General features: G+C 34.3%; 1 long non-coding RNA gene and 1 pseudogene across 1 annotated transcript; one reads left to right on the forward strand and one right to left on the reverse strand.

The window, feature by feature from the left end:
* Positions 1–550: 550 nt before the first annotated feature.
* On the reverse strand, positions 551–6,839 carry LOC125851498 (phenylalanine N-monooxygenase CYP79D16-like; annotated as a pseudogene).
* A 3,375-nt stretch (positions 6,840–10,214) lies between these two features.
* LOC125851499 (uncharacterized) lies at positions 10,215–10,713 on the forward strand. The gene is made up of 3 exons (XR_007444915.1): positions 10,215–10,277; positions 10,357–10,412; positions 10,525–10,713. It is a non-coding gene; the product is annotated as an uncharacterized LOC125851499 (long non-coding RNA).
* Positions 10,714–12,682: the final 1,969 nt, after the last annotated feature.

A 12,682-nucleotide genomic window follows, 5' to 3' on the forward strand; every position in this document is an offset into this window, starting at 1 on the left:
TATTTTTCATTCACACCGAAAAACTGTTTTAAAAATACCGAATCAAAGTTGAAAAATGGAACCAAACTGGTTTAATTCAGTATTTGGTCCACACTTACAGATTACTGTCATTTGAAAAATAAAATTTTGTCTCTGGTTCTAAAAAAGGGAAGAGTTAAAATATTTGATTATTCTGGCTACTTAATTTGCCGGTAACACGCTTGTCATTTAATCTTGTGCTACAATCATCAAGATGTTTGTCTGGTTTTATCTTTCATTGTAAATATTGGTTTATAATTTATAAGGACTGATAATTTTAATCTTCAAATTTATGAGATAAGGAACTTCATACACTAAATATCTACTATATAAGTAAAGGACACACATGTTAATTACCCAATGATCTATTCAAATGATACTTTATTAAATTAAGTAAACAAAATAACAATCTTAACATATATAGGATGAAAAGACAATACTATAACTTAAACCATATGGTTAATAATATATCCTAACAAAAATAATTTCACACACTATAACTTAGAGAGATGAGTACGAAAAACATTGTAGCTTAGAGATACATGTCCTTAGCTAATCTTGGTTTTGCCTGAGCAAGAAATGGTAAGGGAAAAAATGATTAATCTTAGAAGACTCATTTAAATCATTACATGGTAAATTCTAGGTAAATCCTTGAAGAAGTCTAGCAAGTAACATTGTAGTAATTGTTGAACCAAGTTTCACAGCTGGACAACTTCGTCTTTCAGTACTAAATGATAACAAATGTAAGTTTGAATCAGTGAGAACTACTTCACCAGCATCTTCCATTTTGAGGTGGCGCTCTGACTTGAACTTTAATGGATCCTCCCACACTCTAGAATTCCGAGCAAGTCCAATACAACTTAATAGCATTATACTCCCTTTAGGGATGAAGTACTTTTTACCGACGATGGTATCAGAGACAGACACATGAGGAACATTAAAAGTCATAGCGGGGTGCAGTCGAAAGGTCTCTTTCATTGTAATGACCATGACCCGGAAGGTCATTTTTGAAAATTTTGAATATTCATTTAACTAGAGTGAATTAATTGACGGTTAATTATTAAATAGCTAATTTTAGTTAATGCTTAATGGGTCAGGTTTTTAATTTATTTATACCACTTGACCATATAGGGTAATAATTTATTAGGGTTGAGAACTTTTGCATCACAACTTAAGAAAAGAAGAAGAGAACGGAAATTACTTGTGGGAAGAGCCGACGTAGAAATCGAAAGATTACTTTTAGGTAATACGAATTTGCTATGTGTTTTTCCTTTTAAATTATTATTAAAATATGCTGGTAATTAAGTAGTTTTGATCTTCAATCCCTGCCAATATTGTTTTATTCAAACTGATGGGCAAGTATCATTTATGGGTCACTTGTTGGCAAATTTTAGTGGATAAATTATAGAGTAATTATGACCAATGATTGGGCATGATAATTCAATCATTGAAGGATGGTATGTTATAGTGTAAATGCACAAACAACGTTCTGCTATTAGTTCAAGCCTAAGTATCGTTCCTTAAGTTTAAGTATCATTCCTTAAGTGGTTTTGATTCCATTTTTTTTTATAATTACCATATAATTCAAGTTTTTTCTATATTGAAATAGATAATTAAATATTAGGGATATAATCTTATATAAATACCATTAGTTTTGTGATATTGAAAAAAAAATTGGACTTAGCCTTAGGCTTGAAGCTTAGGAACTTGATTATAGAGTTGGGTGTTGTTAGTTTCGAAATCTTATTGTGGTCATGTACTTGAATAGATTGCATTGATTTGGAAGTTCAACGGAAGGGGAAGACTCAAGTCCCGGAGTGAATTCTTGATTGATTGAGGCAAGTGGATTTCTAAACCCTTGTTAAGTGTATGAAATTTGTGTATTTCCTTGTGGTATGTGTTTGGGAGTAATGGGACTTGATGAAGGGTTGACTTGTCCACATTGACTAATTCTAATGATGAAAAAGGGGTAATAAAAGGCAATGTGATTAATTGTTTGTGTGTGATGTGTTGAGAATGGTTTGAAAGACTTCGTTGAAAGACATTTTTCTAATAAAAAAAACTTAAAAAAATGGAATAGACCATGGGTAAGGGCGAAGGATGCGGTCTCGTACCAATGGTGTGACGAGCATTAGTATGAGTACCAGTGTTATAAATGGAAAGTTTGTTACTATAGAATGCGGGTTGTAATCCTAGAATGCCAAAGCATATGGGCATTAGCTGATATATTATTGACTGGATTTATTATGTGTGATTGTGTTCTTTATTGAACCCGTATACTTGTGATAGATGAGGTGATTACATATCATATTGATATTTGATTGAGATGCATCATCCCTTTTATTGAAATCATATTGTGCACATGCATTGCCATGAGATTGAGTATAAGTTATTAGGCACGTGGAGATCGTCCATGCTGGGGATGGTGAGATCTTAAGATTATAATTTGGGCACGAGGAGATCGTCCATGCGGAATTTGTTTGATTTATGATAGTGCATTGAGATCGTCCGCACAGACTCGTGGAGATCGTCTGTGTCGGTATACGACCTCGCGAGTCCCCCATGGGTCATGAACTCTTGATGTATTTTCGAGGAGTATCATGTATATACGGTTGAGAGAGTACTTGATATTCTGGGACATATCATTTTATGGAGTCATATTGCATTGCATCCCATGACATCCTTCATTATTGATGATTATGTATTTTATTGGTGGATGGAAAGTACTTGATATTTGATTACCTCTATTTGATGAACTTGATCTTGTGTGTTGATATTGTGAGTGCCTTTTTGTGGAAGTTGTGATTGATGAATATTGAGTTTGTTGTTGAGTGTATATGTAATTTGTTAAAGTGATTGTTGTTGAGCTGGGTGCTATGTAAATTGTGAACTATTAGGCTGGGCTGATTTTATGCAGGTTGTAGTTGTGGAGGTTCGGTTGGTGTGTAAGAAGTACCCATATTTTATCCCCTTAGCTTGTGTTTAGAAGTTTACTTGCTGAGTACCGTGTGATTTGATACTCACCCCTTGCTTTTACATTTTTGTAGGTTACTAGCCCGGACCTTTGTGATATTTTCTCTTCTCCTTGTCTGAGGCTTCTTATGGAAGTTTGTAAGGTAGTTGTTTGTCATTTCAGCGAACCTTGTTACTCCTATTATGATCTTGTTCTACTGTAGAAACAATGTCATATGAGGCTTGTATTATTCTTTTGATTCAGTTGTAATACTCAGAGGCTTGTACACGTGACAACCAGGTTTTGGGGATTTAGTTAAGTCGACTTGTTATCTGTTTTAGTAATTGTTATTGGACTTTTGTTTTATTTCCGCATTATTATCTAAATGATTGAGTTTTAGGCAGGCTTGTTAGCGGGATAAGACAAGTACCATCACATCCATTTTTGAATCGTGACATTTACGCAAGCCTTAACATAATTTAGCCTTGACAAGTCTGATTCTTGAACCCATCTATTGATCCCAACAACAGTGTTGAGTTCTTCTATAGCCTTTTTGCATTAACTTTGGTTGATTCAACATTTCTGCAATTGCCCATTCAACTGTATTTGAAGGATTATCCATTGTTGCCAGCATGAGTTCCTGTACATTATTTGTTTGTAACCACTCATGTCAACACTTTTTGACGAAATGAGCAATAATTTATGTTTAAATTTTATTTTTTATGATGAGTTAATACATATAAGGTAGGTAGAAGGGAATGAGAATGTACTACTTATTTTGGTCAAATTTTGGAAATCAAAAGTGCATATTTTAGAGAGATGATGTGTTTGGTCAAACATTTAAGAAGAATAAGTGTTTTTGAGTAGCAGCAAAAGTTAAGTATAACAAAATATTTTTTAAATTAATTAGCCAAACACAAATTGACAAAAATATTTTTTAAATTGATTAGCCAAACATAAATTGCTATGATCCTCCAAAAGTATATTTTTTATGAAGCTATAAACTCTTTCCAAAATAAGCATATTTTGAAGCTTGATCAGATAGTCTATCAATCATAAAATTAGACAAAGGTGATAAAACAAAGTATAAGTAATTGAATATAGATATACTTACTAGCACTTGTGCCTTAATCTCTTTAACATTCATCAATGGATTTCCATTTGTATCTTTGAGCATGATAAGAACATCAAGAATGTCCTCTTCCAAAGATTTGTTGCCATCTTTCCATATTTGAATCCTATGATCAACTTCAATATCAATATGTTTTGTTGCTGTAGCATATGCTTTCTTGAGAATTGCCTTGTGACCATCCAAATCAAAAACACTTAAACATGGTAAGTAATCTGACATACTAAAAGAATAAACATATTGAAGAAGAGTAAAAACTGCATCAATTTGCTCCTCTTGTTCTATAATTCCAAATAATGATCTCTTGCTGAAAATCATATTCCTAATTACATTCCCACAATGATATCTTGTCACTTTCCTCAAATTATAACAAGTTGGTTGTTGCATTGCTTGTAAATAAATCTATGAAGGTGGTCAGCTTCTTCGTCCCTTTTACAACGAAGCCGTTGAAAAGATGTTGGTGACAACACATGAGAAGTAGAAATAATAATAAAATAATGAAAAAGTGAAATAGAGAGTGTGAATAGTAGTTCTTCAAATTTGGAGAACTACTATTCAACTCTCTAAATTTGAAGAATAGAGGGTGATTTGGACGTGGGTTGGAGTGTCATTCTCTATTTTACTCTCCAAATATAGAGGTGGGTTGGAGATGGTCTAAGAGGGCTCAAATGAACGCAGTTAGTCGACTAATTAAAATTGAATCTGCCATAGATTAAGATTATCACAACTTTTACTGTGTATTTGTCCATTAGTCTTTCCGAATATGATTGATAGACTCCATCTCTTCTTCTACTGGTTGACACATTCCAAAAAGGACCTCACAATTATAGAGTGACATGAACAACAACACGTAGAAAATTAGATACATCAAAGGTAGAATACTTAAAGACCAACATAAACTTGACGCGTTTTATTCGAGTATGTTTTAAAGATTGAGCATGAGTATATATTTATTAGGAGTAGTATTGAGCACCGATATGGGGATGAGTTCAGACAACTCACATTCCTCATAAACCATGCAACCAAAAGGGTCGTACTTTTTAGATGATTTCTTATCGCTTTTAAGCATAGCTTAGTGGATCCACTTAGTTGAGGTGTTCTATACCCCGACAAGGTATAGGACAATTCTGGCAGCGTGGACGAGACGCTGTATCATCACATAGCTCGTAGTGATGGTTGTCAGTTAGAGAATCCCCCAAATAAGAGTAAAGAACAACTTATTGTATTCTTATACATCATTGAGTCAATGTCTTCTATTTTATAACGCTTTAAATATTGCATCTTTTGTTATTGTTTTTGCATTGGAGGTGAGTTAAGGTGAGTATTTCTTCCAATCTTATTTGTTCAGTTATCTATGCTTCCAGTTCTCTTTACATGCTTGTACATTCAATATATTGGATGTCATTCGACCTACATCTTATTTATGATGTAGATACAGGTGTTCAGGGGCATCAACAGGCGTTTCGTTGATACCATTTGCATTCCAGCTAGTTTTGGTGAGCCTCCTTGCTTTCTGGAGGGCTTCACATTTATTTTATGCTTTGGTTAAGTTGTTGAGGGTTCTTTCCCGACATCTATTCTAGTATTAGAGGCTTCATAGTTAAATATTGAGAAGTCTCTCATTATTTCCCCTTTTTGTTGAGATGTTATGAGTTTTTGAGATAGTTGATTGTAACTTACTAAGTATTTCCAGATGTTCATTTGAGTTAAGTTTTATTTTAGACTATAAAGTTTAATCATGCATTCGAAGCTCCCATGTTTCTTGAGTAAATATTCCACTAAGTAGTCAGTCAAGCCAAGGGTTCGCTTGGGAACCAGCGATGATTATTGAGTGATGGCCGCGTCCAGGGTGTAGGCTCGGGACGTGACACTTTAACTGTGATGTTCTAATGATTCACGGTTAGGTTTTCCATGATATACTCTCTTTTTTTACCCTCCCTAGGAGCTCCCACCTCTTTTGATCCCTTGGTGACTCGAACTCGCAACCTTTGGGTTGGAAGTGAGGGGTGCTTACCATCCGAGCAACTCCCTCTCGTCTTCCATGATATACTCATTCATGCATTTTGCTAGTTTTTTTTTCCGAATACATTCACGTATACGTGTGTGCATTCATGTTCTCTTACCACATTCTACTGTTGTTTGTAATAGATATTAGTGTGTGCAAGTGCATATCATTTTGTGTGTTTGTTTGTACTTATGTATACAATGAGTTGTAGCTCTGAAATAGTTAAAAATTTTGGATGCAGGAAAAGCTCAATCCATAGATTTTTCACAGCATATTGGTTCACACAAAAAGACCTATGAGAAGAAAACAAAACCAATTATTAATAAAATATTCATATGGCAGAGCACAAAGAGGACTACCAAGACTTGCCTCATGTAACAAAACCAATTATTAATACAACTCATGTTGCATAAAGTTGTATGTTTAGTATACATGGCCTTAGCTAATCTTGGTTTTGTCTGAGCAGCAAGTGGTAAGGTACAAAAAGGATCAGTCTTAGATGATTCAATTAAGTCATTATTGCATGGTGCATTTGGTGGTAAATTCCAAGTAAACCCTTGAAGAAGTCTAGCAAGTAACATTGTAGTAATTGTTGAGCCAAGTTTCACACTTGGACAACCTTGTTTTCCAATACTAAATGACAACAAACGTATCTTTGAATCAGTGAGAACTACTTCACCACCATCTTTCTTTTTGAGGTAACGCTCTGATTCGAACTTCCCTTCCAAACTCATATATAATTAGTTTGTTTAGAAATATAGGTAATCTATTTATATAGGTCTGAATAGATTCACGCCCCGAGCCTACACCTTGGACGTGACCGGTACTCGAGAACCATTGTTGGCCCCAAGCGAACCCTTGGCCTGACTTACTTACTCAGCGGATGACTTTACTCAAGATAAATACTTTTAAAACAAGTAAACTGAACTGCTCAAAATAAATAACTTAGAATGTAATAAATAACATGCACTGCTAAAGTGGCAACTCAAGTCTCAACTTAACTGAAAAGAAAAAGTAAAGACTCATGAATTAACATCACTAACTCTGTCTATGAAGCCTCTAAACAACTGAGATGGACGTCGGGACAAAACCCACGACATCCTAATGAATTAAAATACTAAAAACAATAAAAATGATCCTCCGAAAAGCTAGGAGGCTCACCAACTGACTCTGAAAGCTCAATTGGATCAACGAGGCGCTGGATGCTGATCCTGATTACCTGCGTCTGCATCATAAGGCGATGCAGGCCAACTGGCATCAATACATTGAATGTACGAGTATGCGAGTTGGAATGCTAAACATAACATAAGCTTGAAAGGAATCTGAAAGAAACACTTACCTTGACTCTTCTCAACTCATGAATAACTTAACTCAATATAAAGCAATAAAACACATGCAATATATGAAAAGCTTGTAAAATAGTAGAAAAAAATTTAGTTCGTTAACGAAAGTGCAATAACAAACTCAACTTTACTCATATAAGAAAGTAATATAGTTTCTGTGGGAGTTTCTCTAACCGACAACCACCACTATGATCCTAAGTGGTGATATAGCGTCTTGCCCACGCTGCCAGAACTGTCCTATACTTTGTCGTCATATAGAACGCCTTAACTAAGTGGATCCACTAGTCTATGCTAAAAGCATCTTAAGGAGTCATCTAAAAAGTATGATCCTTTACTACCCATGATGGCTACATGGTTTATGGAGTCTTGAGTTAATATGAACTCGCATCCCCATATCGGTGCTCAATACTACTCCCAAAATATACTTAGCTCATATGATTTAAAAATCAAAACTTCTTTCTTTGGTTTGAGATAATTACTCAAAACTTTAGCTTAAAAGCTCTCTTGGAAATCGGTGTTTCCCTTTAATTTCTTGTTCAAATGTAAAAACATTTTAAACTCTTGGGAATACTTAGTTCCCTTACAACTTTTTGAGAAAATGAACTCAACTCTTTACTCTTTATTTAACTTGAAACTTAAGTCTTAAAACAAAGTTAAAACGTTGGCGAAAGACTTTTAAAAACTTTATAAACTTCTCTAGACTTGCTTCTTAACTTCTAGACTTGACTCTTAACTTTCCTTGAATTGAAGTAGGGATTCAAGGTTCATGATCTCATGTTTATGGATGATTTCATGATGTTTAGATGTACTTGAGAGTGTTGGAATCAACTAAGAAACATAGGTACATTGCTTAGGAACAAGTACGAAAATATGGGGGACGAAGGGGGAGAACTGGCGTCCCTGGCGCTCTGAGAGGCTCGGGGCGCCAGCCCTCAACATTTAGAGACTGGCCTGGGGCGCTGGCTGGCGCGGCGCCCCAAGGGTGAAGATTCATAGACTCTTTTGGGGCGTGCTTGCTGGCGCGATGCCCCACCCCTATCCCCAGGTGTTTGACGACTTTTCTTCCCCGTTTTTCATCTCTAAATCCTCTAAACTTCAATGGTTCCTTCCCCAAACACTTAGAATCATTTATACCCTCAATATATGATAGATTCAAACCGAAATTACACCCGGAAACATGAATCAAATCGCAAGAAACTCCAACAACACAACCCACAAGAAATTCAAACGAAACTTTCAACAATATTCATCAAAAACTCAATTTCTAAACTTTCAAAGACTTAAATTCGCTGAATTGAATCATGGTTGGCGCGTGGTGAACTAACCCAACGCTATGTGATCTCACATACCTTGTAGGGATCACCCCTTGACGAAATCCACAAGTTAAACTCGACGATCTTGACGAATCTTGATTTCCCTTCTCCCTTCTCCTCTTTTCTCTTTTCTGCAAGCCCTAGCGTGAAACTTCAACTTTTCTAAACTGACTAAATTCTGATTTTACCCCAATTAACTCCTAAAAACGAATTAGAATAATTAGCTAAGGAAAATACTAAATTACCCTTCAAAAATCAGGATTAGACTTTTCTTATTCAAACTGCCCAACTTCCAAAGGGGATAACTCATTCATACGAACTCGGAATCACGCAAACTCGGTGGCGTTGGAAAGGTTCTTCCAAGAGATTTCCAACAATATCTGAAAATACACCTAACTCATCCTGAGCTAGGAGTTATGGCCGTTTGAAGTTGACCAAAATCTCAACTAACATACTTCACAATTTTCCAGACTTTCATATATTTTTCCAAAAATGATTCTTTCCCCAACTTTTAACTCTTTCCTAGTTATTTCAATTTGCGAGATGTTACAATAGTAATAAACATGTGCATTTGTGATGTGCCAGCATCCATTACACTTGTGGTCCACAGAAAATGATGGTCACATTAATATTTTAATTGACTTTAAAATCTTAAAATCTCTCCGTTAAAGATATCGATGTTACGATAAAAATGAGACCATGAATAAAAGGGGGAGTAGAAGATGGTGGATATTATGATTCAAAAATTTAATTTATATGGTGATAAGAAAACATAAGAAATTACTAAATCATGGAATTCATTGTCAATTGCTGATTATGTATAATTCATATATAATTTTTAAAGTTATTAACTTAAAGAATTTAAAAAAAAAAAAGAAAAAAAAACGAGGATGCAAGAAAGTACTTGAATTAAAATCAAAATCAAAATAAAAGAAAAGTAGAAGTTGGAGAAACCGTATTTTCCTTGTAAAGTTGATCCAAAATATTACTTAAGTAGTAGTTAAAAGTTTTATTTTTTTCATTTTATTTTATTTTTACAGTAAATTAATGTTTTATCATACATGGAAACTCATGTATGTGTTTATGAGGAATTAGTAGCCTCCCAAATCTTCCAGGATGATGAAAATCTATTGTGATAGTTTTAAAGTTCTAAATGTTACTTAAATAGAAGAGATAAGTGGTTAAAACACATCTAAACTATACCTTTTTTTTGAGTTTCATACCCGAACTATCGAAAGTGTGAGAAAGACACTTAAACTATTACATTTTATTTTGAAAAACACACCTCAAGTAAAATATGATAGTGTGTGTATTACACTCTCTCAATTATTATTTTTTAAATGCCACATAGATTGCCACATGGAAACAAATTCCACCATGTCAAAAGATTAAAGTTTAACTTTCAACATGTAGAAGCATCTTTCTCTGTTTCTCAATTGAGTCTCTTTGGTGTGTGAAAATTTTGAGTAAATTTAGGGTTTTCACTATTAATTCACAAATTCATCATGGTTTGAAGGTTAGTTACTCATTTGTCAAAAAATGTTAGGGTTCTTATTTTTGTCTCAAAATATTAACGATTTTGTATAATTTTTTAGGTTTTGATCCATACCATCTGAAAAGAGTTGAAAGGAGAAGAAATTGACTACATAAGGTACTATTTCTTTACTCCTGAACTTAATTTTCATACTGGTGGCGATTTTTAGCTACTGGTTTCATGAACAATAGTTGACTTATTAAACTTTGCATATTTCAATTGTTCTAAGGTAATTGACACTAAGTACGTAAATTTGAGGTTTCACATCGGTGGTATACTTGTGAGTGAGATAGGACCTGTTTATATTGGGGGGGAAAAAGAATATGCCTTCAATGTTGATATAGACCATTTGTCTATTCCGGAAGTGAATGACTATTGCAGGGATTTTGGGGTTACCAATATAGAAAAAATATATATTGGAGTTGCTCAAGTTGGCAATTTGGTAGAATTGGTTAAAGATAGGGATTTATTGGTCTTAGCCAATTTGTTGGTTGTTGGGGGTACTATGGACATTTATATCTACCATAAAGGGGAAGTTTTTATCAAAACAACACATGTGACCAATGAGTTTTTTGAGACCACATGGAATGAAGTGGATAGACCTAATAAAGAATCTACCAACAAAGCTGGTGAAGGTCTCAATGCACCTTTAGGTAAAGAAATAACACTTATTGATGGTAGAGATCAAATTGTCGGGGTCCAACAATCAAATCTAATAGAAAATGGCAGCAGAAACACAAATGAAGCTGAAGATGAATTGAAGTTTTCTAGTGAAGATGAAGATTTGGAGGAAAATGAAGTAGAAACTATTGTGCATAGTGATGCTGAAAGTGATGAGAATGTTGACTTTTCTAGTGACGAGGATGGTTATGGGAGTGATATTCATGAAGAGCTAAGCATAGTTAAGAAGGATTTGAAAGCATATTTGAAGAAAAAAAAGAGCCAAGGAAAAAAAAAATTGCTGAGTGTTTTTTGGGAGAAGTTGGCATAGATCCTGGTTTTGAAGACATTGATAAACCCAAGAAAAATTTAACTAGTAAGCTAGTAGGTGATGAGCCTTTTTACGACAGTTCTGATGCGGATAGTTTTGAAAGTGAAAGTGAGGGGGAAATAGATATTGAAAGATCTGATGTTTTAAGGGCAAGAAAGAAGAACAAGAGGATCTCATATGATCCAACATGGAAAAAAGTTGTGTGGCAACTTAATATGGTATTTGAAAATGTAAAAAAATTTAGAGAAGCTTTGAGCAAGTATGCAATTGAGAGAGGTTGTCAACTGGATAAGATCCACAATGATCAAAGAAGGGTCAGAGTAAAATGCAAAGCTAATGGCTGTCCTTGGATACTTTATGCAAACAAAGATTTCAAATCTTCCGATTTCATTATAAAAACCTACAATCCTAGACATAAGTGTTATAGGACCAATACCAACACAATGTGCAACTCTAAGTTTTTGGCTAAGTACTATAAAAGTAGAATTGTTTCTCGACCTTGCATAAAGGGATGGGAAATACAAGATTTGGTCAGGACAGACATGGGATTGTATGTTGGTAAGTTCGTGTGTTTGAAGGCCAGAAAAATGGTGTTGAAAAAGATAATGGGTGATCATGTTGCTGAGTTTAGTAGAATCTATGACTATAGAGATATGCTTCTTGAATCAAATCTAGGAAGCACTTGTGTGGTGAAAGTGACAAATTGTGATGATGGAAAAAAACTCTTTCATTCCTTTTATATTTGTTTTTCAGCTTTGAAAAAAGGATTCATTGAGGGTTGTAGAAAGTGCATTGGGTTAGATGGTTGCTTTTTGAAGGGAATATCTAAAGGCCAGCTACTTGTTGCTATTGCAAAGGATGGGAATAATCAGATGTTCCTAATAGCATGGGCTGTTGTTGGAACTGAAAGTAGAGAAACTTGGACTTGGTTTTTGAGAATCTTGAAATCTGATTTGGACATTAATGATGAAGGAGAAGGATTGACTATCATAAGTAATATGCAAAAGGTACGATTTTTATCCTCTGGTTTCAGCTTTTTTAGCCAATATTAGCTGCTATTTTTAGCTTTTTTAGCTACTGATTTTACAAGTTTTAGTTAATGTGTTTTAAGTAATTTTAGCTACTAATTTAAGCTCTTTTTTAACCTCTGTTTTCATATCTTATCATCCAATTTTAACTACTGATTTCATGAGTTTTTTAGCTGATGTGTTATAAGTAGTTTTTAACTATTGATTTCAGCATTTTGTAAGGACCTTTTGATAGTTCATAACAACATTTTATCTTGTCCACAAAATTAGAAACTCTAGTGGTACTTTGTTATTCAACTTGTTTAGCTACTGTTTTTTTTTTTTTTTGCTACTATTTTCATCCCTTTTAGCTTTAGTTGTTAAGTGAT

This window comes from Solanum stenotomum, unplaced genomic scaffold (assembly GCF_019186545.1).
Source record: "Solanum stenotomum isolate F172 unplaced genomic scaffold, ASM1918654v1 scaffold26562, whole genome shotgun sequence".
In the NCBI taxonomy this organism is placed as follows: Eukaryota; Viridiplantae; Streptophyta; class Magnoliopsida; order Solanales; family Solanaceae; genus Solanum; species Solanum stenotomum.